We start from the raw sequence: 25527 nt of genomic DNA, 5'->3' as shown, positions 1-25527 counted from the left end.
AGAAGTCTTTGCTGTGGTTTCTGAAGTTTATTGGTTATCTGCTTTGGCGATCAAATGCTGAAACATTTTCTTCCTTCCTTAAGTCATTTCCAGAATTTTTCAATTTTATTGAAAGCCTATGGTGGTGCTTTGAAGTTTCTGTATTGTAGCCTTCATAGCGTTGCCTAAGATGCGAAAGGACCACGGGTTGCAACCGGGCAGAAACACGCTGAGGCTTTTGAGCGTTGCTTCAGTAAGCAACCTGTTGTATCAGCTCGTGTGAGAGCAGACAGAAATTGAGACTCTGAACGTGACTTGAGCAGTTTCTCCACAACGGGGACTAAACTGCATGCAAGTGTTTGTTGCAGCTGAAACAACATACAGAAATTTTTGAAACAAACAACCACTTACAACACAAGTGGAAATCAGAATGAGCTCTCACATCCAGCTGTAACATAAGCGATTCAATTGAGTCTGCTTCTCAACAGTGGCACTCAAGTGTTTGAGCTTCAAACAAGTGTTGTTAAAGGTCATGCGTTGGCCGGGAATCGAACCCGGGTCAACTGCTTGGAAGGCAGCTATGCTCACCACTATACCACCAACGCCTTGTCTGCAGTGACACCAACTTTGGTGACTGAAAGTTGATGCTTTTTAGTAACTCTTACTTATTTTGTTACTTTGATGTTTCCCAGGCCTCAGCAAAGGGTAGGCAGGCTTTGCTGTGGTTTCTGTAGTGTAGTGGTTATCACATTCGCCTCACACGCGAAAGGTCCCCGGTTCGAAACCGGGCAGAAACAAGCGTTTGGTCTGAGGGGCTTTTGGTTTACAGGAAATAAGAGTCGAGTTTGGCGCTCTGTGTTGGCCGTTCCTTCTGGAACAACCTGAAACCAGCCTGATTCCCACATAGTGCGACAGCTTTCACGTGGGTGCTCATGTGCTATTGCGATCAAACGAAGAAACAGTTTCTTTCTTCCTTTTGTCGGTTCCTTAATTTATTTTCAGACCGAGAGCCTGAAGTCACGCTTTATAGTTTCTGTAGTGTAGCGGTTATCACGTTCGCCTAACACGCGAAAGGTTCCCGGTTCGAAACCGGGCAGAAACATGCTGAGGCTTTTGAGCTTTGCTTCAGTTAGCAGCCTGTTGTTTCAACTCGCGTGACACAGTCAGACATTGAGACTCTGAACGTGACAGATGCATTTTCACCACAACAAGGTGCCTACCTTAAAATTCGCTATACTGCATAAACGAGTGTTTGTTGCAGCTGAAACAACATACTGAAAATTGTGAAAAAAAAACAACCACCCACAACCCAAGTGGAAATCAGAAAGAGCTCTTACATCAGGCTGTATCGAAAGCAACTCAATTGTGTCTGCTTCTCGACAGTGGCACTCAAGTCTTTTAGCCTCAAACAAGCGCGTTAATGGTCGTGCGTTGGCCGGGCTATCGGACCCAGTCAACTTCTTTTAAGCCAGGTATGCTCACCACTATACCACCAACATTTTGGCTGCTAAATTCGAAAAGTTTGGCGAATGAAAGTTGAAGCATTTTAGTAACGCTTATTTATTTAGATACTTTGTTGTTTCCCAGGCCTCGGCATAGGTTGAGAAGTCTTTGCTGTGGTTTCTGAAGTTTATTGGTTATCTGCTTTGGCGATCAAATGCTGAAACATTTTCTTCCTTCCTTAAGTCATTTCCAGAATTTTTCAATTTTATTGAAAGCCTATGGTGGTGCTTTGAAGTTTCTGTATTGTAGCCTTCATAGCGTTGCCTAAGATGCGAAAGGACCACGGGTTGCAACCGGGCAGAAACACGCTGAGGCTTTTGAGCGTTGCTTCAGTAAGCAACCTGTTGTATCAGCTCGTGTGAGAGCAGACAGAAATTGAGACTCTGAACGTGACTTGAGCAGTTTCTCCACAACGGGGACTAAACTGCATGCAAGTGTTTGTTGCAGCTGAAACAACATACAGAAATTTTTGAAACAAACAACCACTTACAACACAAGTGGAAATCAGAATGAGCTCTCACATCCAGCTGTAACATAAGCGATTCAATTGAGTCTGCTTCTCAACAGTGGCACTCAAGTGTTTGAGCTTCAAACAAGTGTTGTTAAAGGTCATGCGTTGGCCGGGAATCGAACCCGGGTCAACTGCTTGGAAGGCAGCTATGCTCACCACTATACCACCAACGCCTTGTCTGCAGTGACACCAACTTTGGTGACTGAAAGTTGATGCTTTTTAGTAACTCTTACTTATTTTGTTACTTTGATGTTTCCCAGGCCTCAGCAAAGGGTAGGCAGGCTTTGCTGTGGTTTCTGTAGTGTAGTGGTTATCACATTCGCCTCACACGCGAAAGGTCCCCGGTTCGAAACCGGGCAGAAACAAGCGTTTGGTCTGAGGGGCTTTTGGTTTACAGGAAATAAGAGTCGAGTTTGGCGCTCTGTGTTGGCCGTTCCTTCTGGAACAACCTGAAACCAGCCTGATTCCCACATAGTGCGACAGCTTTCACGTGGGTGCTCATGTGCTATTGCGATCAAACGAAGAAACAGTTTCTTTCTTCCTTTTGTCGGTTCCTTAATTTATTTTCAGACCGAGAGCCTGAAGTCACGCTTTATAGTTTCTGTAGTGTAGCGGTTATCACGTTCGCCTAACACGCGAAAGGTGCCCGGTTCGAAACCGGGCAGAAACATGCTGAGGCTTTTGAGCTTTGCTTCAGTTAGCAGCCTGTTGTTTCAACTCGCGTGACACAGTCAGACATTGAGACTCTGAACGTGACAGATGCATTTTCACCACAACAAGGTGCCTACCTTAAAATTCGCTATACTGCATAAACGAGTGTTTGTTGCAGCTGAAACAACATACTGAAAATTGTGAAAAAAAAACAACCACCCACAACCCAAGTGGAAATCAGAAAGAGCTCTTACATCAGGCTGTATCGAAAGCAACTCAATTGTGTCTGCTTCTCGACAGTGGCACTCAAGTCTTTTAGCCTCAAACAAGCGCGTTAATGGTCGTGCGTTGGCCGGGCTATCGGACCCAGTCAACTTCTTTTAAGCCAGGTATGCTCACCACTATACCACCAACATTTTGGCTGCTAAATTCGAAAAGTTTGGCGAATGAAAGTTGAAGCATTTTAGTAACGCTTATTTATTTAGATACTTTGTTGTTTCCCAGGCCTCGGCATAGGTTGAGAAGTCTTTGCTGTGGTTTCTGAAGTTTATTGGTTATCTGCTTTGGCGATCAAATGCTGAAACATTTTCTTCCTTCCTTAAGTCATTTCCAGAATTTTTCAATTTTATTGAAAGCCTATGGTGGTGCTTTGAAGTTTCTGTATTGTAGCCTTCATAGCGTTGCCTAAGATGCGAAAGGACCACGGGTTGCAACCGGGCAGAAACACGCTGAGGCTTTTGAGCGTTGCTTCAGTAAGCAACCTGTTGTATCAGCTCGTGTGAGAGCAGACAGAAATTGAGACTCTGAACGTGACTTGAGCAGTTTCTCCACAACGGGGACTAAACTGCATGCAAGTGTTTGTTGCAGCTGAAACAACATACAGAAATTTTTGAAACAAACAACCACTTACAACACAAGTGGAAATCAGAATGAGCTCTCACATCCAGCTGTAACATAAGCGATTCAATTGAGTCTGCTTCTCAACAGTGGCACTCAAGTGTTTGAGCTTCAAACAAGTGTTGTTAAAGGTCATGCGTTGGCCGGGAATCGAACCCGGGTCAACTGCTTGGAAGGCAGCTATGCTCACCACTATACCACCAACGCCTTGTCTGCAGTGACACCAACTTTGGTGACTGAAAGTTGATGCTTTTTAGTAACTCTTACTTATTTTGTTACTTTGATGTTTCCCAGGCCTCAGCAAAGGGTAGGCAGGCTTTGCTGTGGTTTCTGTAGTGTAGTGGTTATCACATTCGCCTCACACGCGAAAGGTCCCCGGTTCGAAACCGGGCAGAAACAAGCGTTTGGTCTGAGGGGCTTTTGGTTTACAGGAAATAAGAGTCGAGTTTGGCGCTCTGTGTTGGCCGTTCCTTCTGGAACAACCTGAAACCAGCCTGATTCCCACATAGTGCGACAGCTTTCACGTGGGTGCTCATGTGCTATTGCGATCAAACGAAGAAACAGTTTCTTTCTTCCTTTTGTCGGTTCCTTAATTTATTTTCAGACCGAGAGCCTGAAGTCACGCTTTATAGTTTCTGTAGTGTAGCGGTTATCACGTTCGCCTAACACGCGAAAGGTCCCCGGTTCGAAACCGGGCAGAAACATGCTGAGGCTTTTGAGCTTTGCTTCAGTTAGCAGCCTGTTGTTTCAACTCGCGTGACACAGTCAGACATTGAGACTCTGAACGTGACAGATGCATTTTCACCACAACAAGGTGCCTACCTTAAAATTCGCTATACTGCATAAACGAGTGTTTGTTGCAGCTGAAACAACATACTGAAAATTGTGAAAAAAAAAACAACCACCCACAACCCAAGTGGAAATCAGAAAGAGCTCTTACATCAGGCTGTATCGAAAGCAACTCAATTGTGTCTGCTTCTCGACAGTGGCACTCAAGTCTTTTAGCCTCAAACAAGCGCGTTAATGGTCGTGCGTTGGCCGGGCTATCGGACCCAGTCAACTTCTTTTAAGCCAGGTATGCTCACCACTATACCACCAACATTTTGGCTGCTAAATTCGAAAAGTTTGGCGAATGAAAGTTGAAGCATTTTAGTAACGCTTATTTATTTAGATACTTTGTTGTTTCCCAGGCCTCGGCATAGGTTGAGAAGTCTTTGCTGTGGTTTCTGAAGTTTATTGGTTATCTGCTTTGGCGATCAAATGCTGAAACATTTTCTTCCTTCCTTAAGTCATTTCCAGAATTTTTCAATTTTATTGAAAGCCTATGGTGGTGCTTTGAAGTTTCTGTATTGTAGCCTTCATAGCGTTGCCTAAGATGCGAAAGGACCACGGGTTGCAACCGGGCAGAAACACGCTGAGGCTTTTGAGCGTTGCTTCAGTAAGCAACCTGTTGTATCAGCTCGTGTGAGAGCAGACAGAAATTGAGACTCTGAACGTGACTTGAGCAGTTTCTCCACAACGGGGACTAAACTGCATGCAAGTGTTTGTTGCAGCTGAAACAACATACAGAAATTTTTGAAACAAACAACCACTTACAACACAAGTGGAAATCAGAATGAGCTCTCACATCCAGCTGTAACATAAGCGATTCAATTGAGTCTGCTTCTCAACAGTGGCACTCAAGTGTTTGAGCTTCAAACAAGTGTTGTTAAAGGTCATGCGTTGGCCGGGAATCGAACCTGGGTCAACTGCTTGGAAGGCAGCTATGCTCACCACTATACCACCAACGCCTTGTCTGCAGTGACACCAACTTTGGTGACTGAAAGTTGATGCTTTTTAGTAACTCTTATTTATTTTGTTACTTTGATGTTTCCCAGGCCTCAGCAAAGGGTAGGCAGGCTTTGCTGTGGTTTCTGTAGTGTAGTGGTTATCACATTCGCCTCACACGCGAAAGGTCCCCGGTTCGAAACCGGGCAGAAACAAGCATTTGGTCTGAGGGGCTTTTGGTTTACAGGAAATAAGAGTCGAGTTTGGCGCTCTGTGTTGGCCGTTCCTTCTGGAACAACCTGAAACCAGCCTGATTCCCACATAGTGCGACAGCTTTCACGTGGGTGCTCATGTGCTATTGCGATCAAACGAAGAAACAGTTTCTTTCTTCCTTTTGTCGGTTCCTTAATTTATTTTCAGACCGAGAGCCTGAAGTCACGCTTTATAGTTTCTGTAGTGTAGCGGTTATCACGTTCGCCTAACACGCGAAAGGTCCCCGGTTCGAAACCGGGCAGAAACATGCTGAGGCTTTTGAGCTTTGCTTCAGTTAGCAGCCTGTTGTTTCAACTCGCGTGACACAGTCAGACATTGAGACTCTGAACGTGACAGATGCATTTTCACCACAACAAGGTGCCTACCTTAAAATTCGCTATACTGCATAAACGAGTGTTTGTTGCAGCTGAAACAACATACTGAAAATTGTGAAAAAAAAACAACCACCCACAACCCAAGTGGAAATCAGAAAGAGCTCTTACATCAGGCTGTATCGAAAGCAACTCAATTGTGTCTGCTTCTCGACAGTGGCACTCAAGTCTTTTAGCCTCAAACAAGCGCGTTAATGGTCGTGCGTTGGCCGGGCTATCGGACCCAGTCAACTTCTTTTAAGCCAGGTATGCTCACCACTATACCACCAACATTTTGGCTGCTAAATTCGAAAAGTTTGGCGAATGAAAGTTGAAGCATTTTAGTAACGCTTATTTATTTAGATACTTTGTTGTTTCCCAGGCCTCGGCATAGGTTGAGAAGTCTTTGCTGTGGTTTCTGAAGTTTATTGGTTATCTGCTTTGGCGATCAAATGCTGAAACATTTTCTTCCTTCCTTAAGTCATTTCCAGAATTTTTCAATTTTATTGAAAGCCTATGGTGGTGCTTTGAAGTTTCTGTATTGTAGCCTTCATAGCGTTGCCTAAGATGCGAAAGGACCACGGGTTGCAACCGGGCAGAAACACGCTGAGGCTTTTGAGCGTTGCTTCAGTAAGCAACCTGTTGTATCAGCTCGTGTGAGAGCAGACAGAAATTGAGACTCTGAACGTGACTTGAGCAGTTTCTCCACAACGGGGACTAAACTGCATGCAAGTGTTTGTTGCAGCTGAAACAACATACAGAAATTTTTGAAACAAACAACCACTTACAACACAAGTGGAAATCAGAATGAGCTCTCACATCCAGCTGTAACATAAGCGATTCAATTGAGTCTGCTTCTCAACAGTGGCACTCAAGTGTTTGAGCTTCAAACAAGTGTTGTTAAAGGTCATGCGTTGGCCGGGAATCGAACCCGGGTCAACTGCTTGGAAGGCAGCTATGCTCACCACTATACCACCAACGCCTTGTCTGCAGTGACACCAACTTTGGTGACTGAAAGTTGATGCTTTTTAGTAACTCTTACTTATTTTGTTACTTTGATGTTTCCCAGGCCTCAGCAAAGGGTAGGCAGGCTTTGCTGTGGTTTCTGTAGTGTAGTGGTTATCACATTCGCCTCACACGCGAAAGGTCCCCGGTTCGAAACCGGGCAGAAACAAGCGTTTGGTCTGAGGGGCTTTTGGTTTACAGGAAATAAGAGTCGAGTTTGGCGCTCTGTGTTGGCCGTTCCTTCTGGAACAACCTGAAACCAGCCTGATTCCCACATAGTGCGACAGCTTTCACGTGGGTGCTCATGTGCTATTGCGATCAAACGAAGAAACAGTTTCTTTCTTCCTTTTGTCGGTTCCTTAATTTATTTTCAGACCGAGAGCCTGAAGTCACGCTTTATAGTTTCTGTAGTGTAGCGGTTATCACGTTCGCCTAACACGTGAAAGGTCCCTGGTTTGAAACCAGGCAGAAACATGCTGATGCTTTTGAGCTTTGCTTCAGTAAGCAGCCTGTTGTTTCAGCTCGCGTGACACAGTCAGACATTGAGACTCTGAACGTGACAGATGCATTTTCACCACAACAAGGTGCCTACCTTAAAATTCGCTATACTGCATAAACGAGTGTTTGTTGCAGCTGAAACAACATACTGAAAATTGTGGAAAAAAAACAACCACCCACAACCCAAGTGGAAATCAGAAAGAGCTCTTACATCAGGCTGTATCGAAAGCAACTCAATTGTGTCTGCTTCTCGACAGTGGCACTCAAGTCTTTTAGCCTCAAACAAGCGCGTTAATGGTCGTGCGTTGGCCGGGCTATCGGACCCAGTCAATTTCTTTTAAGCCAGGTATGCTCACCACTATACCACCAACATTTTGGCTGCTAAATTCGAAAAGTTTGGCGAATGAAAGTTGAAGCATTTTAGTAACGCTTATTTATTTAGATACTTTGTTGTTTCCCAGGCCTCGGCATAGGTTGAGAAGTCTTTGCTGTGGTTTCTGAAGTTTATTGGTTATCTGCTTTGGCGATCAAATGCTGAAACATTTTCTTCCTTCCTTAAGTCATTTCCAGAATTTTTCAATTTTATTGAAAGCCTATGGTGGTGCTTTGAAGTTTCTGTATTGTAGCCTTCATAGCGTTGCCTAAGATGCGAAAGGACCACGGGTTGCAACCGGGCAGAAACACGCTGAGGCTTTTGAGCGTTGCTTCAGTAAGCAACCTGTTGTATCAGCTCGTGTGAGAGCAGACAGAAATTGAGACTCTGAACGTGACTTGAGCAGTTTCTCCACAACGGGGACTAAACTGCATGCAAGTGTTTGTTGCAGCTGAAACAACATACAGAAATTTTTGAAACAAACAACCACTTACAACACAAGTGGAAATCAGAATGAGCTCTCACATCCAGCTGTAACATAAGCGATTCAATTGAGTCTGCTTCTCAACAGTGGCACTCAAGTGTTTGAGCTTCAAACAAGTGTTGTTAAAGGTCATGCGTTGGCCGGGAATCGAACCCGGGTCAACTGCTTGGAAGGCAGCTATGCTCACCACTATACCACCAACGCCTTGTCTGCAGTGACACCAACTTTGGTGACTGAAAGTTGATGCTTTTTAGTAACTCTTACTTATTTTGTTACTTTGATGTTTCCCAGGCCTCAGCAAAGGGTAGGCAGGCTTTGCTGTGGTTTCTGTAGTGTAGTGGTTATCACATTCGCCTCACACGCGAAAGGTCCCCGGTTCGAAACCGGGCAGAAACAAGCGTTTGGTCTGAGGGGCTTTTGGTTTACAGGAAATAAGAGTCGAGTTTGGCGCTCTGTGTTGGCCGTTCCTTCTGGAACAACCTGAAACCAGCCTGATTCCCACATAGTGCGACAGCTTTCACGTGGGTGCTCATGTGCTATTGCGATCAAACGAAGAAACAGTTTCTTTCTTCCTTTTGTCGGTTCCTTAATTTATTTTCAGACCGAGAGCCTGAAGTCACGCTTTATAGTTTCTGTAGTGTAGCGGTTATCACGTTCGCCTAACACGCGAAAGGTCCCCGGTTCGAAACCGGGCAGAAACATGCTGAGGCTTTTGAGCTTTGCTTCAGTTAGCAGCCTGTTGTTTCAACTCGCGTGACACAGTCAGACATTGAGACTCTGAACGTGACAGATGCATTTTCACCACAACAAGGTGCCTACCTTAAAATTCGCTATACTGCATAAACGAGTGTTTGTTGCAGCTGAAACAACATACTGAAAATTGTGAAAAAAAAACAACCACCCACAACCCAAGTGGAAATCAGAAAGAGCTCTTACATCAGGCTGTATCGAAAGCAACTCAATTGTGTCTGCTTCTCGACAGTGGCACTCAAGTCTTTTAGCCTCAAACAAGCGCGTTAATGGTCGTGCGTTGGCCGGGCTATCGGACCCAGTCAACTTCTTTTAAGCCAGGTATGCTCACCACTATACCACCAACATTTTGGCTGCTAAATTCGAAAAGTTTGGCGAATGAAAGTTGAAGCATTTTAGTAACGCTTATTTATTTAGATACTTTGTTGTTTCCCAGGCCTCGGCATAGGTTGAGAAGTCTTTGCTGTGGTTTCTGAAGTTTATTGGTTATCTGCTTTGGCGATCAAATGCTGAAACATTTTCTTCCTTCCTTAAGTCATTTCCAGAATTTGTCAATTTTATTGAAAGCCTATGGTGGTGCTTTGAAGTTTCTGTATTGTAGCCTTCATAGCGTTGCCTAAGATGCGAAAGGACCACGGGTTGCAACCGTGCAGAAACACGCTGAGGCTTTTGAGCGTTGCTTCAGTAAGCAACCTGTTGTATCAGCTCGTGTGAGAGCAGACAGAAATTGAGACTCTGAACGTGACTTGAGCAGTTTCTCCACAACGGGGACTAAACTGCATGCAAGTGTTTGTTGCAGCTGAAACAACATACAGAAATTTTTGAAACAAACAACCACTTACAACACAAGTGGAAATCAGTGGAATAAGTGTTGTTAAAGGTCATGCGTTGGCCGGGAATCGAACCCGGGTCAACTGCTTGGAAGGCAGCTATGCTCACCACTATACCACCAACTCCTTGTCTGCAGTGACACCAACTTTGGTGACTGAAAGTTGATGCTTTTTAGTAACTCTTACTTATTTTGTTACTTTGATGTTTCCCAGGCCTCAGCAAAGGGTAGGCAGGCTTTGCTGTGGTTTCTGTAGTGTAGTGGTTATCACATTCGCCTCACACGCGAAAGGTCCCCGGTTCGAAACCGGGCAGAAACAAGCGTTTGGTCTGAGGGGCTTTTGGTTTACAGGAAATAAGAGTCGAGTTTGGCGCTCTGTGTTGGCCGTTCCTTCTGGAACAACCTGAAACCAGCCTGATTCCCACATAGTGCGACAGCTTTCACGTGGGTGCTCATGTGCTATTGCGATCAAACGAAGAAACAGTTTCTTTCTTCCTTTTGTCGGTTCCTTAATTTATTTTCAGACCGAGAGCCTGAAGTCACGCTTTATAGTTTCTGTAGTGTAGCGGTTATCACGTTCGCCTAACACGCGAAAGGTGCCCGGTTCGAAACCGGGCAGAAACATGCTGAGGCTTTTGAGCTTTGCTTCAGTTAGCAGCCTGTTGTTTCAACTCACGTGACACAGTCAGACATTGAGACTGAACGTGACAGATGCATTTTCACCACAACAAGGTGCCTACCTTAAAATTCGCTATACTGCATAAACGAGTGTTTGTTGCAGCTGAAACAACATACTGAAAATTGTGAAAAAAAAACAACCACCCACAACCCAAGTGGAAATCAGAAAGAGCTCTTACATCAGGCTGTATCGAAAGCAACTCAATTGTGTCTGCTTCTCGACAGTGGCACTCAAGTCTTTTAGCCTCAAACAAGCGCGTTAATGGTCGTGCGTTGGCCGGGCTATCGGACCCAGTCAACTTCTTTTAAGCCAGGTATGCTCACCACTATACCACCAACATTTTGGCTGCTAAATTCGAAAAGTTTGGCGAATGAAAGTTGAAGCATTTTAGTAACGCTTATTTATTTAGATACTTTGTTGTTTCCCAGGCCTCGGCATAGGTTGAGAAGTCTTTGCTGTGGTTTCTGAAGTTTATTGGTTATCTGCTTTGGCGATCAAATGCTGAAACATTTTCTTCCTTCCTTAAGTCATTTCCAGAATTTGTCAATTTTATTGAAAGCCTATGGTGGTGCTTTGAAGTTTCTGTATTGTAGCCTTCATAGCGTTGCCTAAGATGCGAAAGGACCACGGGTTGCAACCGGGCAGAAACACGCTGAGGCTTTTGAGCGTTGCTTCAGTAAGCAACCTGTTGTATCAGCTCGTGTGAGAGCAGACAGAAATTGAGACTCTGAACGTGACTTGAGCAGTTTCTCCACAACGGGGACTAAACTGCATGCAAGTGTTTGTTGCAGCTGAAACAACATACAGAAATTTTTGAAACAAACAACCACTTACAACACAAGTGGAAATCAGAATGAGCTCTCACATCCAGCTGTAACATAAGCGATTCAATTGAGTCTGCTTCTCAACAGTGGCACTCAAGTGTTTGAGCTTCAAACAAGTGTTGTTAAAGGTCATGCGTTGGCCGGGAATCGAACCCGGGTCAACTGCTTGGAAGGCAGCTATGCTCACCACTATACCACCAACGCCTTGTCTGCAGTGACACCAACTTTGGTGACTGAAAGTTGATGCTTTTTAGTAACTCTTACTTATTTTGTTACTTTGATGTTTCCCAGGCCTCAGCAAAGGGTAGGCAGGCTTTGCTGTGGTTTCTGTAGTGTAGTGGTTATCACATTCGCCTCACACGCGAAAGGTCCCCGGTTCGAAACCGGGCAGAAACAAGCGTTTGGTCTGAGGGGCTTTTGGTTTACAGGAAATAAGAGTCGAGTTTGGCGCTCTGTGTTGGCCGTTCCTTCTGGAACAACCTGAAACCAGCCTGATTCCCACATAATGCGACAGCTTTCAGGTGGGTGCTCATGTGCTATTGCGATCAAACGAAGAAACAGTTTCTTTCTTCCTTTTGTCGGTTCCTTAATTTATTTTCAGACCGAGAGCCTGAAGTCACGCTTTATAGTTTCTGTAGTGTAGCGGTTATCACGTTCGCCTAACATGCGAAAGGTCCCCGGTTTGAAACATGCTGAGGCTTTTGAGCTTTGCTTCAGTTAGCAGCCTGTTGTTTCAACTCACGTGACACAGTCAGACATTGAGACTGAACGTGACAGATGCATTTTCACCACAACAAGGTGCCTACCTTAAAATTCGCTATACTGCATAAACGAGTGTTTGTTGCAGCTGAAACAACATACTGAAAATTGTGGAAAAAAAACAACCACCCACAACCCAAGTGGAAATCAGAAAGAGCTCTTACATCAGGCTGTATCGAAAGCAACTCAATTGTGTCTGCTTCTCGACAGTGACACTCAAGTCTTTTAGCCTCAAACAAGCGCGTTAATGGTCGTGCGTTGGCCGGGCTATCGGACCCAGTCAACTTCTTTTAAGCCAGGTATGCTCACCACTATACCACCAACATTTTGGCTGCTAAATTCGAAAAGTTTGGCGAATGAAAGTTGAAGCATTTTAGTAACGCTTATTTATTTAGATACTTTGTTGTTTCCCAGGCCTCGGCATAGGTTGAGAAGTCTTTGCTGTGGTTTCTGAAGTTTATTGGTTATCTGCTTTGGCGATCAAATGCTGAAACATTTTCTTCCTTCCTTAAGTCATTTCCAGAATTTTTCAATTTTATTGAAAGCCTATGGTGGTGCTTTGAAGTTTCTGTATTGTAGCCTTCATAGCGTTGCCTAAGATGCGAAAGGACCACGGGTTGCAACCGGGCAGAAACACGCTGAGGCTTTTGAGCGTTGCTTCAGTAAGCAACCTGTTGTATCAGCTCGTGTGAGAGCAGACAGAAATTGAGACTCTGAACGTGACTTGAGCAGTTTCTCCACAACGGGGACTAAACTGCATGCAAGTGTTTGTTGCAGCTGAAACAACATACAGAAATTTTTGAAACAAACAACCACTTACAACACAAGTGGAAATCAGTGGAATAAGTGTTGTTAAAGGTCATGCGTTGGCCGGGAATCGAACCCGGGTCAACTGCTTGGAAGGCAGCTATGCTCACCACTATACCACCAACGCCTTGTCTGCAGTGACACCAACTTTGGTGACTGAAAGTTGATGCTTTTTAGTAACTCTTACTTATTTTGTTACTTTGATGTTTCCCAGGCCTCAGCAAAGGGTAGGCAGGCTTTGCTGTGGTTTCTGTAGTGTAGTGGTTATCACATTCGCCTCACACGCGAAAGGTCCCCGGTTCGAAACCGGGCAGAAACAAGCGTTTGGTCTGAGGGGCTTTTGGTTTACAGGAAATAAGAGTCGAGTTTGGCGCTCTGTGTTGGCCGTTCCTTCTGGAACAACCTGAAACCAGCCTGATTCCCACATAGTGCGACAGCTTTCACGTGGGTGCTCATGTGCTATTGCGATCAAACGAAGAAACAGTTTCTTTCTTCCTTTTGTCGGTTCCTTAATTTATTTTCAGACCGAGAGCCTGAAGTCACGCTTTATAGTTTCTGTAGTGTAGCGGTTATCACGTTCGCCTAACACGCGAAAGGTCCCCGGTTTGAAACATGCTGAGGCTTTTGAGCTTTGCTTCAGTTAGCAGCCTGTTGTTTCAACTCACGTGACACAGTCAGACATTGAGACTGAACGTGACAGATGCATTTTCACCACAACAAGGTGCCTACCTTAAAATTCGCTATACTGCATAAACGAGTGTTTGTTGCAGCTGAAACAACATACTGAAAATTGTGAAAAAAAAACAACCACCCACAACCCAAGTGGAAATCAGAAAGAGCTCTTACATCAGGCTGTATCGAAAGCAACTCAATTGTGTCTGCTTCTCGACAGTGGCACTCAAGTCTTTTAGCCTCAAACAAGCGCGTTAATGGTCGTGCGTTGGCCGGGCTATCGGACCCAGTCAACTTCTTTTAAGCCAGGTATGCTCACCACTATACCACCAACATTTTGGCTGCTAAATTCGAAAAAAGTTTGGCGAATGAAAGTTGAAGCATTTTAGTAACGCTTATTTATTTAGATACTTTGTTGTTTCCCAGGCCTCGGCATAGGTTGAGAAGTCTTTGCTGTGGTTTCTGAAGTTTATTGGTTATCTGCTTTGGCGATCAAATGCTGAAACATTTTCTTCCTTCCTTAAGTCATTTCCAGAATTTTTCAATTTTATTGAAAGCCTATGGTGGTGCTTTGAAGTTTCTGTATTGTAGCCTTCATAGCGTTGCCTAAGATGCGAAAGGACCACGGGTTGCAACCGGGCAGAAACACGCTGAGGCTTTTGAGCGTTGCTTCAGTAAGCAACCTGTTGTATCAGCTCGTGTGAGAGCAGACAGAAATTGAGACTCTGAACGTGACTTGAGCAGTTTCTCCACAACGGGGACTAAACTGCATGCAAGTGTTTGTTGCAGCTGAAACAACATACAGAAATTTTTGAAACAAACAACCACTTACAACACAAGTGGAAATCAGAATGAGCTCTCACATCCAGCTGTAACATAAGCGATTCAATTGAGTCTGCTTCTCAACAGTGGCACTCAAGTGTTTGAGCTTCAAACAAGTGTTGTTAAAGGTCATGCGTTGGCCGGGAATCGAACCCGGGTCAACTGCTTGGAAGGCAGCTATGCTCACCACTATACCACCAACGCCTTGTCTGCAGTGACACCAACTTTGGTGACTGAAAGTTGATGCTTTTTAGTAACTCTTATTTATTTTGTTACTTTGATGTTTCCCAGGCCTCAGCAAAGGGTAGGCAGGCTTTGCTGTGGTTTCTGTAGTGTAGTGGTTATCACATTCGCCTCACACGCGAAAGGTCCCCGGTTCGAAACCGGGCAGAAACAAGCGTTTGGTCTGAGGGGCTTTTGGTTTACAGGAAATAAGAGTCGAGTTTGGCGCTCTGTGTTGGCCGTTCCTTCTGGAACAACCTGAAACCAGCCTGATTCCCACATAGTGCGACAGCTTTCAGGTGGGTGCTCATGTGCTATTGCGATCAAACGAAGAAACAGTTTCTTTCTTCCTTTTGTCGGTTCCTTAATTTATTTTCAGACCGAGAGCCTGAAGTCACGCTTTATAGTTTCTGTAGTGTAGCGGTTATCACGTTCGCCTAACATGCGAAAGGTCCCCGGTTTGAAACATGCTGAGGCTTTTGAGCTTTGCTTCAGTTAGCAGCCTGTTGTTTCAACTCACGTGACACAGTCAGACATTGAGACTGAACGTGACAGATGCATTTTCACCACAACAAGGTGCCTACCTTAAAATTCGCTATACTGCATAAACGAGTGTTTGTTGCAGCTGAAACAACATACTGAAAATTGTGGAAAAAAAACAACCACCCACAACCCAAGTGGAAATCAGAAAGAGCTCTTACATCAGGCTGTATCGAAAGCAACTCAATTGTGTCTGCTTCTCGACAGTGGCACTCAAGTCTTTTAGCCTCAAACAAGCGCGTTAATGGTCGTGCGTTGGCCGGGCTATCGGACCCAGTCAACTTCTTTTAAGCCAGGTATGCTCACCACTATACCACCAACATTTTGGCTGCTAAATTCGAAAAAAGTTTGGCGAATGAAAGTTGAAGCATTTTAGTAACGCTTATTTATTTAGATACTTTGTTGTTTCCCAGGCCTCGGCATAGGTTGAGAAGTCTTTGCTGTGGTTTCTGAAGTTTATTGGTTATCTGCTTTGGCGATCAAATGCTGAAACATTTTCTTCCTTCCTTAAGTCATTTCCAGAATTTTTCAATTTTATTGAAAGCCTATGGTGGTGCTTTGAAGTTTCTGTATTGTAGCCTTCATAGCGTTGCCTAAGATGCGAAAGGACCACGGGTTGCAACCGGGCAGAAACACGCTGAGGCTTTTGAGCGTTGCTTCAGTAAGCAACCTGTTGTATCAGCTCGTGTGAGAGCAGACAGAAATTGAGACTCTGAACGTGACTTGAGCAGTTTCTCCACAACGGGGACTAAACTGCATGCAAGTGTTTGTTGCAGCTGAAACAACATACAGAAATTTTTGAAACAAACAACCACTTACAACACAAGTGGAAATCAGTGGAATAAGTGTTGTTAAAGGTCATGCGTTGGCCAGGAATCGAACCCGGGTCAACTGCTTGGAAGGCAGCTATGCTCACCACTATACCACCAACGCCTTGTCTGCAGTGACACCAACTTTGGTGACTGAAAGTTGATGCTTTTTAGTAACTCTTACTTATTTTGTTACTTTGATGTTTCCCAGGCCTCAGCAAAGGGTAGGCAGGCTTTGCTGTGGTTTCTGTAGTGTAGTGGTTATCACATTCGCCTCACACGCGAAAGGTCCCCGGTTCGAAACCGGGCAGAAACAAGCGTTTGGTCTGAGGGGCTTTTGGTTTACAGGAAATAAGAGTCGAGTTTGGCGCTCTGTGTTGGCCGTTCCTTCTGGAACAACCTGAAACCAGCCTGATTCCCACATAGTGCGACAGCTTTCAGGTGGGTGCTCATGTGCTATTGCGATCAAACGAAGAAACAGTTTCTTTCTTCCTTTTGTCGGTTCCTTAATTTATTTTCAGACCGAGAGCCTGAAGTCACGCTTTATAGTTTCTGTAGTGTAGCGGTTATCACGTTCGCCTAACACGCGAAAGGTCCCCGGTTCGAAACCGGGCAGAAACATGCTGAGGCTTTTGAGCTTTGCTTCAGTTAGCAGCCTGTTGTTTCAACTCGCGTGACACAGTCAGACATTGAGACTCTGAACGTGACAGATGCATTTTCACCACAACAAGGTGCCTACCTTAAAATTCGCTATACTGCATAAACGAGTGTTTGTTGCAGCTGAAACAACATACTGAAAATTGTGAAAAAAAAACAACCACCCACAACCCAAGTGGAAATCAGAAAGAGCTCTTACATCAGGCTGTATCGAAAGCAACTCAATTGTGTCTGCTTCTCGACAGTGGCACTCAAGTCTTTTAGCCTCAAACAAGCGCGTTAATGGTCGTGCGTTGGCCGGGCTATCGGACCCAGTCAACTTCTTTTAAGCCAGGTATGCTCACCACTATACCACCAACATTTTGGCTGCTAAATTCGAAAAGTTTGGCGAATGAAAGTTGAAGCATTTTAGTAACGCTTATTTATTTAGATACTTTGTTGTTTCCCAGGCCTCGGCATAGGTTGAGAAGTCTTTGCTGTGGTTTCTGAAGTTTATTGGTTATCTGCTTTGGCGATCAAATGCTGAAACATTTTCTTCCTTCCTTAAGTCATTTCCAGAATTTTTCAATTTTATTGAAAGCCTATGGTGGTGCTTTGAAGTTTCTGTATTGTAGCCTTCATAGCGTTGCCTAAGATGCGAAAGGACCACGGGTTGCAACCGGGCAGAAACACGCTGAGGCTTTTGAGCGTTGCTTCAGTAAGCAACCTGTTGTATCAGCTCGTGTGAGAGCAGACAGAAATTGAGACTCTGAACGTGACTTGAGCAGTTTCTCCACAACGGGGACTAAACTGCATGCAAGTGTTTGTTGCAGCTGAAACAACATACAGAAATTTTTGAAACAAACAACCACTTACAACACAAGTGGAAATCAGAATGAGCTCTCACATCCAGCTGTAACATAAGCGATTCAATTGAGTCTGCTTCTCAACAGTGGCACTCAAGTGTTTGAGCTTCAAACAAGTGTTGTTAAAGGTCATGCGTTGGCCGGGAATCGAACCTGGGTCAACTGCTTGGAAGGCAGCTATGCTCACCACTATACCACCAACGCCTTGTCTGCAGTGACACCAACTTTGGTGACTGAAAGTTGATGCTTTTTAGTAACTCTTATTTATTTTGTTACTTTGATGTTTCCCAGGCCTCAGCAAAGGGTAGGCAGGCTTTGCTGTGGTTTCTGTAGTGTAGTGGTTATCACATTCGCCTCACACGCGAAAGGTCCCCGGTTCGAAACCGGGCAGAAACAAGCATTTGGTCTGAGGGGCTTTTGGTTTACAGGAAATAAGAGTCGAGTTTGGCGCTCTGTGTTGGCCGTTCCTTCTGGAACAACCTGAAACCAGCCTGATTCCCACATAGTGCGACAGCTTTCACGTGGGTGCTCATGTGCTATTGCGATCAAACGAAGAAACAGTTTCTTTCTTCCTTTTGTCGGTTCCTTAATTTATTTTCAGACCGAGAGCCTGAAGTCACGCTTTATAGTTTCTGTAGTGTAGCGGTTATCACGTTCGCCTAACATGCGAAAGGTCCCCGGTTTGAAACATGCTGAGGCTTTTGAGCTTTGCTTCAGTTAGCAGCCTGTTGTTTCAACTCACGTGACACAGTCAGACATTGAGACTGAACGTGACAGATGCATTTTCACCACAACAAGGTGCCTACCTTAAAATTCGCTATACTGCATAAACGAGTGTTTGTTGCAGCTGAAACAACATACTGAAAATTGTGGAAAAAAAACAACCACCCACAACCCAAGTGGAAATCAGAAAGAGCTCTTACATCAGGCTGTATCGAAAGCAACTCAATTGTGTCTGCTTCTCGACAGTGGCACTCAAGTCTTTTAGCCTCAAACAAGCGCGTTAATGGTCGTGCGTTGGCCGGGCTATCGGACCCAGTCAACTTCTTTTAAGCCAGGTATGCTCACCACTATACCACCAACATTTTGGCTGCTAAATTCGAAAAAAGTTTGGTGAATGAAAGTTGAAGCATTTTAGTAACGCTTATTTATTTAGATACTTTGTTGTTTCCCAGGCCTCGGCATAGGTTGAGAAGTCTTTGCTGTGGTTTCTGAAGTTTATTGGTTATCTGCTTTGGCGATCAAATGCTGAAACATTTTCTTCCTTCCTTAAGTCATTTCCAGAATTTTTCAATTTTATTGAAAGCCTATGGTGGTGCTTTGAAGTTTCTGTATTGTAGCCTTCATAGCGTTGCCTAAGATGCGAAAGGACCACGGGTTGCAACCGGGCAGAAACACGCTGAGGCTTTTGAGCGTTGCTTCAGTAAGCAACCTGTTGTATCAGCTCGTGTGAGAGCAGACAGAAATTGAGACTCTGAACGTGACTTGAGCAGTTTCTCCACAACGGGGACTAAACTGCATGCAAGTGTTTGTTGCAGCTGAAACAACATACAGAAATTTTTGAAACAAACAACCACTTACAACACAAGTGGAAATCAGAATGAGCTCTCACATCCAGCTGTAACATAAGCGATTCAATTGAGTCTGCTTCTCAACAGTGGCACTCAAGTGTTTGAGCTTCAAACAAGTGTTGTTAAAGGTCATGCGTTGGCCGGGAATCGAACCCGGGTCAACTGCTTGGAAGGCAGCTATGCTCACCACTATACCACCAACGCCTTGTCTGCAGTGACACCAACTTTGGTGACTGAAAGTTGATGCTTTTTAGTAACTCTTACTTATTTTGTTACTTTGATGTTTCCCAGGCCTCAGCAAAGGGTAGGCAGGCTTTGCTGTGGTTTCTGTAGTGTAGTGGTTATCACATTCGCCTCACACGCGAAAGGTCCCCGGTTCGAAACCGGGCAGAAACAAGCGTTTGGTCTGAGGGGCTTTTGGTTTACAGGAAATAAGAGTCGAGTTTGGCGCTCTGTGTTGGCCGTTCCTTCTGGAACAACCTGAAACCAGCCTGATTCCCACATAGTGCGACAGCTTTCACGTGGGTGCTCATGTGCTATTGCGATCAAACGAAGAAACAGTTTCTTTCTTCCTTTTGTCGGTTCCTTAATTTATTTTCAGACCGAGAGCCTGAAGTCACGCTTTATAGTTTCTGTAGTGTAGCGGTTATCACGTTCGCCTAACACGCGAAAGGTCCCCGGTTCGAAACCGGGCAGAAACATGCTGAGGCTTTTGAGCTTTGCTTCAGTTAGCAGCCTGTTGTTTCAACTCGCGTGACACAGTCAGACATTGAGACTCTGAACGTGACAGATGCATTTTCACCACAACAAGGTGCCTACCTTAAAATTCGCTATACTGCATAAACGAGTGTTTGTTGCAGCTGAAACAACATACTGAAAATTGTGAAAAAAAAACAACCACCCACAACCCAAGTGGAAATCAGAAAGAGCTCTTACATCAGGCTGTATCGAAAGCAACTCAATTGTGTCTGCTTCTCGACAGTGGCACTCAAGTCTTTTAGCCTCAAACAAGCGCGTTAATGGTCGTGCGTTGGCCGGGCTATCGGACCCAGTCAACTTCTTTTAAGCCAGGTATGCTCACCACTATACCACCAACATTTTGGCTGCTAAATTCGAAAAGTTTGGCGAATGAAAGTTGAAGCATTTTAGTAACGCTTATTTATTTAGATACTTTGTTGTTTCCCAGGCCTCGGCATAGGTTGAGAAGTCTTTGCTGTGGTTTCTGAAGTTTATTGGTTATCTGCTTTGGCGATCAAATGCTGAAACATTTTCTTCCTTCCTTAAGTCATTTCCAGAATTTGTCAATTTTATTGAAAGCCTATGGTGGTGCTTTGAAGTTTCTGTATTGTAGCCTTCATAGCGTTGCCTAAGATGCGAAAGGACCACGGGTTGCAACCGTGCAGAAACACGCTGAGGCTTTTGAGCGTTGCTTCAGTAAGCAACCTGTTGTATCAGCTCGTGTGAGAGCAGACAGAAATTGAGACTCTGAACGTGACTTGAGCAGTTTCTCCACAACGGGGACTAAACTGCATGCAAGTGTTTGTTGCAGCTGAAACAACATACAGAAATTTTTGAAACAAACAACCACTTACAACACAAGTGGAAATCAGTGGAATAAGTGTTGTTAAAGGTCATGCGTTGGCCGGGAATCGAACCCGGGTCAACTGCTTGGAAGGCAGCTATGCTCACCACTATACCACCAACTCCTTGTCTGCAGTGACACCAACTTTGGTGACTGAAAGTTGATGCTTTTTAGTAACTCTTACTTATTTTGTTACTTTGATGTTTCCCAGGCCTCAGCAAAGGGTAGGCAGGCTTTGCTGTGGTTTCTGTAGTGTAGTGGTTATCACATTCGCCTCACACGCGAAAGGTCCCCGGTTCGAAACCGGGCAGAAACAAGCGTTTGGTCTGAGGGGCTTTTGGTTTACAGGAAATAAGAGTCGAGTTTGGCGCTCTGTGTTGGCCGTTCCTTCTGGAACAACCTGAAACCAGCCTGATTCCCACATAGTGCGACAGCTTTCACGTGGGTGCTCATGTGCTATTGCGATCAAACGAAGAAACAGTTTCTTTCTTCCTTTTGTCGGTTCCTTAATTTATTTTCAGACCGAGAGCCTGAAGTCACGCTTTATAGTTTCTGTAGTGTAGCGGTTATCACGTTCGCCTAACACGCGAAAGGTGCCCGGTTCGAAACCGGGCAGAAACATGCTGAGGCTTTTGAGCTTTGCTTCAGTTAGCAGCCTGTTGTTTCAACTCACGTGACACAGTCAGACATTGAGACTGAACGTGACAGATGCATTTTCACCACAACAAGGTGCCTACCTTAAAATTCGCTATACTGCATAAACGAGTGTTTGTTGCAGCTGAAACAACATACTGAAAATTGTGAAAAAAAAACAACCACCCACAACCCAAGTGGAAATCAGAAAGAGCTCTTACATCAGGCTGTATCGAAAGCAACTCAATTGTGTCTGCTTCTCGACAGTGGCACTCAAGTCTTTTAGCCTCAAACAAGCGCGTTAATGGTCGTGCGTTGGCCGGGCTATCGGACCCAGTCAACTTCTTTTAAGCCAGGTATGCTCACCACTATACCACCAACATTTTGGCTGCTAAATTCGAAAAGTTTGGCGAATGAAAGTTGAAGCATTTTAGTAACGCTTATTTATTTAGATACTTTGTTGTTTCCCAGGCCTCGGCATAGGTTGAGAAGTCTTTGCTGTGGTTTCTGAAGTTTATTGGTTATCTGCTTTGGCGATCAAATGCTGAAACATTTTCTTCCTTCCTTAAGTCATTTCCAGAATTTGTCAATTTTATTGAAAGCCTATGGTGGTGCTTTGAAGTTTCTGTATTGTAGCCTTCATAGCGTTGCCTAAGATGCGAAAGGACCACGGGTTGCAACCGGGCAGAAACACGCTGAGGCTTTTGAGCGTTGCTTCAGTAAGCAACCTGTTGTATCAGCTCGTGTGAGAGCAGACAGAAATTGAGACTCTGAACGTGACTTGAGCAGTTTCTCCACAACGGGGACTAAACTGCATGCAAGTGTTTGTTGCAGCTGAAACAACATACAGAAATTTTTGAAACAAACAACCACTTACAACACAAGTGGAAATCAGAATGAGCTCTCACATCCAGCTGTAACATAAGCGATTCAATTGAGTCTGCTTCTCAACAGTGGCACTCAAGTGTTTGAGCTTCAAACAAGTGTTGTTAAAGGTCATGCGTTGGCCGGGAATCGAACCCGGGTCAACTGCTTGGAAGGCAGCTATGCTCACCACTATACCACCAACGCCTTGTCTGCAGTGACACCAACTTTGGTGACTGAAAGTTGATGCTTTTTAGTAACTCTTACTTATTTTGTTACTTTGATGTTTCCCAGGCCTCAGCAAAGGGTAGGCAGGCTTTGCTGTGGTTTCTGTAGTGTAGTGGTTATCACATTCGCCTCACACGCGAAAGGTCCCCGGTTCGAAACCGGGCAGAAACAAGCGTTTGGTCTGAGGGGCTTTTGGTTTACAGGAAATAAGAGTCGAGTTTGGCGCTCTGTGTTGGCCGTTCCTTCTGGAACAACCTGAAACCAGCCTGATTCCCACATAATGCGACAGCTTTCAGGTGGGTGCTCATGTGCTATTGCGATCAAACGAAGAAACAGTTTCTTTCTTCCTTTTGTCGGTTCCTTAATTTATTTTCAGACCGAGAGCCTGAAGTCACGCTTTATAGTTTCTGTAGTGTAGCGGTTATCACGTTCGCCTAACATGCGAAAGGTCCCCGGTTTGAAACATGCTGAGGCTTTTGAGCTTTGCTTCAGTTAGCAGCCTGTTGTTTCAACTCACGTGACACAGTCAGACATTGAGACTGAACGTGACAGATGCATTTTCACCACAACAAGGTGCCTACCTTAAAATTCGCTATACTGCATAAACGAGTGTTTGTTGCAGCTGAAACAACATACTGAAAATTGTGGAAAAAAAACAACCACCCACAACCCAAGTGGAAATCAGAAAGAGCTCTTACATCAGGCTGTATCGAAAGCAACTCAATTGTGTCTGCTTCTCGACAGTGACACTCAAGTCTTTTAGCCTCAAACAAGCGCGTTAATGGTCGTGCGTTGGCCGGGCTATCGGACCCAGTCAACTTCTTTTAAGCCAGGTATGCTCACCACTATACCACCAACATTTTGGCTGCTAAATTCGAAAAGTTTGGCGAATGAAAGTTGAAGCATTTTAGTAACGCTTATTTATTTAGATACTTTGTTGTTTCCCAGGCCTCGGCATAGGTTGAGAAGTCTTTGCTGTGGTTTCTGAAGTTTATTGGTTATCTGCTTTGGCGATCAAATGCTGAAACATTTTCTTCCTTCCTTAAGTCATTTCCAGAATTTTTCAATTTTATTGAAAGCCTATGGTGGTGCTTTGAAGTTTCTGTATTGTAGCCTTCATAGCGTTGCCTAAGATGCGAAAGGACCACGGGTTGCAACCGGGCAGAAACACGCTGAGGCTTTTGAGCGTTGCTTCAGTAAGCAACCTGTTGTATCAGCTCGTGTGAGAGCAGACAGAAATTGAGACTCTGAACGTGACTTGAGCAGTTTCTCCACAACGGGGACTAAACTGCATGCAAGTGTTTGTTGCAGCTGAAACAACATACAGAAATTTTTGAAACAAACAACCACTTACAACACAAGTGGAAATCAGTGGAATAAGTGTTGTTAAAGGTCATGCGTTGGCCGGGAATCGAACCCGGGTCAACTGCTTGGAAGGCAGCTATGCTCACCACTATACCACCAACGCCTTGTCTGCAGTGACACCAACTTTGGTGACTGAAAGTTGATGCTTTTTAGTAACTCTTACTTATTTTGTTACTTTGATGTTTCCCAGGCCTCAGCAAAGGGTAGGCAGGCTTTGCTGTGGTTTCTGTAGTGTAGTGGTTATCACATTCGCCTCACACGCGAAAGGTCCCCGGTTCGAAACCGGGCAGAAACAAGCGTTTGGTCTGAGGGGCTTTTGGTTTACAGGAAATAAGAGTCGAGTTTGGCGCTCTGTGTTGGCCGTTCCTTCTGGAACAACCTGAAACCAGCCTGATTCCCACATAGTGCGACAGCTTTCAGGTGGGTGCTCATGTGCTATTGCGATCAAACGAAGAAACAGTTTCTTTCTTCCTTTTGTCGGTTCCTTAATTTATTTTCAGACCGAGAGCCTGAAGTCACGCTTTATAGTTTCTGTAGTGTAGCGGTTATCACGTTCGCCTAACACGCGAAAGGTCCCCGGTTCGAAACCGGGCAGAAACATGCTGAGGCTTTTGAGCTTTGCTTCAGTTAGCAGCCTGTTGTTTCAACTCGCGTGACACAGTCAGACATTGAGACTCTGAACGTGACAGATGCATTTTCACCACAACAAGGTGCCTACCTTAAAATTCGCTATACTGCATAAACGAGTGTTTGTTGCAGCTGAAACAACATACTGAAAATTGTGAAAAAAAAACAACCACCCACAACCCAAGTGGAAATCAGGAAAGAGCTCTTACATCAGGCTGTATCGAAAGCAACTCAATTGTGTCTGCTTCTCGACAGTGGCACTCAAGTCTTTTAGCCTCAAACAAGCGCGTTAATGGTCGTGCGTTGGCCGGGCTATCGGACCCAGTCAACTTCTTTTAAGCCAGGTATGCTCACCACTATACCACCAAACATTTGGCTGCTAAATTCGAAAAGTTTGGCGAATGAAAGTTGAAGCATTTTAGTAACGCTTATTTATTTAGATACTTTGTTGTTTCCCAGGGCCTCGGCATAGGTTGAGAAGTCTTTGCTGTGGTTTCTGAAGTTTATTGGTTATCTGCTTTGGCGATCAAATGCTGAAACATTTTCTTCCTTCCTTAAGTCATTTCCAGAATTTTTCAATTTTATTGAAAGCCTATGGTGGTGCTTTGAAGTTTCTGTATTGTAGCCTTCATAGCGTTGCCTAAGATGCGAAAGGACCACGGGTTGCAACCGGGCAGAAACACGCTGAGGCTTTTGAGCGTTGCTTCAGTAAGCAACCTGTTGTATCAGCTCGTGTGAGAGCAGACAGAAATTGAGACTCTGAACGTGACTTGAGCAGTTTCTTCTCCACAACGGGGACTAAACTGCATGCAAGTGTTTTGTTGCAGCTGAAACAACATACAGAAATTTTTGAAACAAACAACCACTTACAACACAAGTGGAAATCAGAATGAGCTCTCACATCCAGCTGTAACATAAGCGATTCAATTGAGTCTGCTTCTCAACAGTGGCACTCAAGTGTTTGAGCTTCAAACAAGTGTTGTTAAAGGTCATGCGTTGGCCGGAATCGAACCCGGGGTCAACTGCTTGGAAGGCAGCTATGCTCACCACTATACCACCAACGCCTTGTCTGCAGTGACACCAACTTTGGTGACTGAAAGTTGATGCTTTTTTAGTAACTCTTATTTATTTGTTACTTTGATGTTTCCCAG

At 44.5% G+C, this 25527-nt stretch overlaps 44 non-coding genes across 44 annotated transcripts; 27 read left to right on the top strand and 17 right to left on the bottom strand.

The window, feature by feature from the left end:
• Window positions 1–512: 512 nt before the first annotated feature.
• On the bottom strand, window positions 513–584 carry trnag-ucc (transfer RNA glycine (anticodon UCC)). Its single transcript has one exon. It is a non-coding gene; the product is annotated as a tRNA-Gly (tRNA).
• Window positions 585–703: 119 nt separating this feature from the next.
• On the top strand, window positions 704–776 carry trnav-cac (transfer RNA valine (anticodon CAC)). The gene has a single exon. It is a non-coding gene; the product is annotated as a tRNA-Val (tRNA).
• Window positions 777–1008: 232 nt separating this feature from the next.
• trnav-aac (transfer RNA valine (anticodon AAC)) lies at window positions 1009–1081 on the top strand. The gene has a single exon. It is a non-coding gene; the product is annotated as a tRNA-Val (tRNA).
• A 1013-nt stretch (window positions 1082–2094) lies between these two features.
• trnag-ucc (transfer RNA glycine (anticodon UCC)) lies at window positions 2095–2166 on the bottom strand. The gene has a single exon. It is a non-coding gene; the product is annotated as a tRNA-Gly (tRNA).
• A 119-nt stretch (window positions 2167–2285) lies between these two features.
• On the top strand, window positions 2286–2358 carry trnav-cac (transfer RNA valine (anticodon CAC)). The gene has a single exon. It is a non-coding gene; the product is annotated as a tRNA-Val (tRNA).
• Window positions 2359–2590: 232 nt separating this feature from the next.
• trnav-aac (transfer RNA valine (anticodon AAC)) lies at window positions 2591–2663 on the top strand. Its single transcript has one exon. It is a non-coding gene; the product is annotated as a tRNA-Val (tRNA).
• A 1013-nt stretch (window positions 2664–3676) lies between these two features.
• trnag-ucc (transfer RNA glycine (anticodon UCC)) lies at window positions 3677–3748 on the bottom strand. Its single transcript has one exon. It is a non-coding gene; the product is annotated as a tRNA-Gly (tRNA).
• A 119-nt stretch (window positions 3749–3867) lies between these two features.
• On the top strand, window positions 3868–3940 carry trnav-cac (transfer RNA valine (anticodon CAC)). The gene has a single exon. It is a non-coding gene; the product is annotated as a tRNA-Val (tRNA).
• Window positions 3941–4172: 232 nt separating this feature from the next.
• On the top strand, window positions 4173–4245 carry trnav-aac (transfer RNA valine (anticodon AAC)). The gene has a single exon. It is a non-coding gene; the product is annotated as a tRNA-Val (tRNA).
• A 1014-nt stretch (window positions 4246–5259) lies between these two features.
• Window positions 5260–5331, bottom strand: trnag-ucc (transfer RNA glycine (anticodon UCC)). The gene has a single exon. It is a non-coding gene; the product is annotated as a tRNA-Gly (tRNA).
• Window positions 5332–5450: 119 nt separating this feature from the next.
• Window positions 5451–5523, top strand: trnav-cac (transfer RNA valine (anticodon CAC)). The gene has a single exon. It is a non-coding gene; the product is annotated as a tRNA-Val (tRNA).
• A 232-nt stretch (window positions 5524–5755) lies between these two features.
• Window positions 5756–5828, top strand: trnav-aac (transfer RNA valine (anticodon AAC)). The gene has a single exon. It is a non-coding gene; the product is annotated as a tRNA-Val (tRNA).
• A 1013-nt stretch (window positions 5829–6841) lies between these two features.
• Window positions 6842–6913, bottom strand: trnag-ucc (transfer RNA glycine (anticodon UCC)). The gene has a single exon. It is a non-coding gene; the product is annotated as a tRNA-Gly (tRNA).
• A 119-nt stretch (window positions 6914–7032) lies between these two features.
• Window positions 7033–7105, top strand: trnav-cac (transfer RNA valine (anticodon CAC)). Its single transcript has one exon. It is a non-coding gene; the product is annotated as a tRNA-Val (tRNA).
• Window positions 7106–7337: 232 nt separating this feature from the next.
• Window positions 7338–7410, top strand: trnav-aac (transfer RNA valine (anticodon AAC)). Its single transcript has one exon. It is a non-coding gene; the product is annotated as a tRNA-Val (tRNA).
• Window positions 7411–8423: 1013 nt separating this feature from the next.
• Window positions 8424–8495, bottom strand: trnag-ucc (transfer RNA glycine (anticodon UCC)). Its single transcript has one exon. It is a non-coding gene; the product is annotated as a tRNA-Gly (tRNA).
• A 119-nt stretch (window positions 8496–8614) lies between these two features.
• Window positions 8615–8687, top strand: trnav-cac (transfer RNA valine (anticodon CAC)). The gene has a single exon. It is a non-coding gene; the product is annotated as a tRNA-Val (tRNA).
• Window positions 8688–8919: 232 nt separating this feature from the next.
• On the top strand, window positions 8920–8992 carry trnav-aac (transfer RNA valine (anticodon AAC)). Its single transcript has one exon. It is a non-coding gene; the product is annotated as a tRNA-Val (tRNA).
• A 933-nt stretch (window positions 8993–9925) lies between these two features.
• Window positions 9926–9997, bottom strand: trnag-ucc (transfer RNA glycine (anticodon UCC)). The gene has a single exon. It is a non-coding gene; the product is annotated as a tRNA-Gly (tRNA).
• Window positions 9998–10116: 119 nt separating this feature from the next.
• trnav-cac (transfer RNA valine (anticodon CAC)) lies at window positions 10117–10189 on the top strand. Its single transcript has one exon. It is a non-coding gene; the product is annotated as a tRNA-Val (tRNA).
• Window positions 10190–10421: 232 nt separating this feature from the next.
• trnav-aac (transfer RNA valine (anticodon AAC)) lies at window positions 10422–10494 on the top strand. The gene has a single exon. It is a non-coding gene; the product is annotated as a tRNA-Val (tRNA).
• Window positions 10495–11505: 1011 nt separating this feature from the next.
• On the bottom strand, window positions 11506–11577 carry trnag-ucc (transfer RNA glycine (anticodon UCC)). Its single transcript has one exon. It is a non-coding gene; the product is annotated as a tRNA-Gly (tRNA).
• A 119-nt stretch (window positions 11578–11696) lies between these two features.
• Window positions 11697–11769, top strand: trnav-cac (transfer RNA valine (anticodon CAC)). Its single transcript has one exon. It is a non-coding gene; the product is annotated as a tRNA-Val (tRNA).
• A 1225-nt stretch (window positions 11770–12994) lies between these two features.
• trnag-ucc (transfer RNA glycine (anticodon UCC)) lies at window positions 12995–13066 on the bottom strand. The gene has a single exon. It is a non-coding gene; the product is annotated as a tRNA-Gly (tRNA).
• Window positions 13067–13185: 119 nt separating this feature from the next.
• On the top strand, window positions 13186–13258 carry trnav-cac (transfer RNA valine (anticodon CAC)). The gene has a single exon. It is a non-coding gene; the product is annotated as a tRNA-Val (tRNA).
• Window positions 13259–14565: 1307 nt separating this feature from the next.
• On the bottom strand, window positions 14566–14637 carry trnag-ucc (transfer RNA glycine (anticodon UCC)). The gene has a single exon. It is a non-coding gene; the product is annotated as a tRNA-Gly (tRNA).
• Window positions 14638–14756: 119 nt separating this feature from the next.
• Window positions 14757–14829, top strand: trnav-cac (transfer RNA valine (anticodon CAC)). Its single transcript has one exon. It is a non-coding gene; the product is annotated as a tRNA-Val (tRNA).
• A 1227-nt stretch (window positions 14830–16056) lies between these two features.
• Window positions 16057–16128, bottom strand: trnag-ucc (transfer RNA glycine (anticodon UCC)). The gene has a single exon. It is a non-coding gene; the product is annotated as a tRNA-Gly (tRNA).
• Window positions 16129–16247: 119 nt separating this feature from the next.
• Window positions 16248–16320, top strand: trnav-cac (transfer RNA valine (anticodon CAC)). The gene has a single exon. It is a non-coding gene; the product is annotated as a tRNA-Val (tRNA).
• A 232-nt stretch (window positions 16321–16552) lies between these two features.
• trnav-aac (transfer RNA valine (anticodon AAC)) lies at window positions 16553–16625 on the top strand. The gene has a single exon. It is a non-coding gene; the product is annotated as a tRNA-Val (tRNA).
• A 1013-nt stretch (window positions 16626–17638) lies between these two features.
• On the bottom strand, window positions 17639–17710 carry trnag-ucc (transfer RNA glycine (anticodon UCC)). Its single transcript has one exon. It is a non-coding gene; the product is annotated as a tRNA-Gly (tRNA).
• Window positions 17711–17829: 119 nt separating this feature from the next.
• On the top strand, window positions 17830–17902 carry trnav-cac (transfer RNA valine (anticodon CAC)). Its single transcript has one exon. It is a non-coding gene; the product is annotated as a tRNA-Val (tRNA).
• A 1307-nt stretch (window positions 17903–19209) lies between these two features.
• Window positions 19210–19281, bottom strand: trnag-ucc (transfer RNA glycine (anticodon UCC)). Its single transcript has one exon. It is a non-coding gene; the product is annotated as a tRNA-Gly (tRNA).
• Window positions 19282–19400: 119 nt separating this feature from the next.
• Window positions 19401–19473, top strand: trnav-cac (transfer RNA valine (anticodon CAC)). The gene has a single exon. It is a non-coding gene; the product is annotated as a tRNA-Val (tRNA).
• A 232-nt stretch (window positions 19474–19705) lies between these two features.
• On the top strand, window positions 19706–19778 carry trnav-aac (transfer RNA valine (anticodon AAC)). Its single transcript has one exon. It is a non-coding gene; the product is annotated as a tRNA-Val (tRNA).
• A 933-nt stretch (window positions 19779–20711) lies between these two features.
• Window positions 20712–20783, bottom strand: trnag-ucc (transfer RNA glycine (anticodon UCC)). Its single transcript has one exon. It is a non-coding gene; the product is annotated as a tRNA-Gly (tRNA).
• Window positions 20784–20902: 119 nt separating this feature from the next.
• trnav-cac (transfer RNA valine (anticodon CAC)) lies at window positions 20903–20975 on the top strand. Its single transcript has one exon. It is a non-coding gene; the product is annotated as a tRNA-Val (tRNA).
• Window positions 20976–21207: 232 nt separating this feature from the next.
• trnav-aac (transfer RNA valine (anticodon AAC)) lies at window positions 21208–21280 on the top strand. Its single transcript has one exon. It is a non-coding gene; the product is annotated as a tRNA-Val (tRNA).
• A 1011-nt stretch (window positions 21281–22291) lies between these two features.
• trnag-ucc (transfer RNA glycine (anticodon UCC)) lies at window positions 22292–22363 on the bottom strand. Its single transcript has one exon. It is a non-coding gene; the product is annotated as a tRNA-Gly (tRNA).
• Window positions 22364–22482: 119 nt separating this feature from the next.
• trnav-cac (transfer RNA valine (anticodon CAC)) lies at window positions 22483–22555 on the top strand. The gene has a single exon. It is a non-coding gene; the product is annotated as a tRNA-Val (tRNA).
• Window positions 22556–23780: 1225 nt separating this feature from the next.
• On the bottom strand, window positions 23781–23852 carry trnag-ucc (transfer RNA glycine (anticodon UCC)). The gene has a single exon. It is a non-coding gene; the product is annotated as a tRNA-Gly (tRNA).
• Window positions 23853–23971: 119 nt separating this feature from the next.
• On the top strand, window positions 23972–24044 carry trnav-cac (transfer RNA valine (anticodon CAC)). Its single transcript has one exon. It is a non-coding gene; the product is annotated as a tRNA-Val (tRNA).
• A 232-nt stretch (window positions 24045–24276) lies between these two features.
• Window positions 24277–24349, top strand: trnav-aac (transfer RNA valine (anticodon AAC)). Its single transcript has one exon. It is a non-coding gene; the product is annotated as a tRNA-Val (tRNA).
• Window positions 24350–25368: 1019 nt separating this feature from the next.
• trnag-ucc (transfer RNA glycine (anticodon UCC)) lies at window positions 25369–25440 on the bottom strand. Its single transcript has one exon. It is a non-coding gene; the product is annotated as a tRNA-Gly (tRNA).
• Between the last annotated feature and the right edge of the window lie 87 nt (window positions 25441–25527).

The sequence above is a fragment of the Tachysurus vachellii genome, chromosome 7, assembly GCF_030014155.1.
Source record: "Tachysurus vachellii isolate PV-2020 chromosome 7, HZAU_Pvac_v1, whole genome shotgun sequence".
Lineage (NCBI taxonomy): Eukaryota > Metazoa > Chordata > Actinopteri > Siluriformes > Bagridae > Tachysurus > Tachysurus vachellii.
The sequence above is the reverse complement of the archived record's forward strand: the minus strand, read 5'-3'. Positions and strand labels throughout refer to the sequence as shown.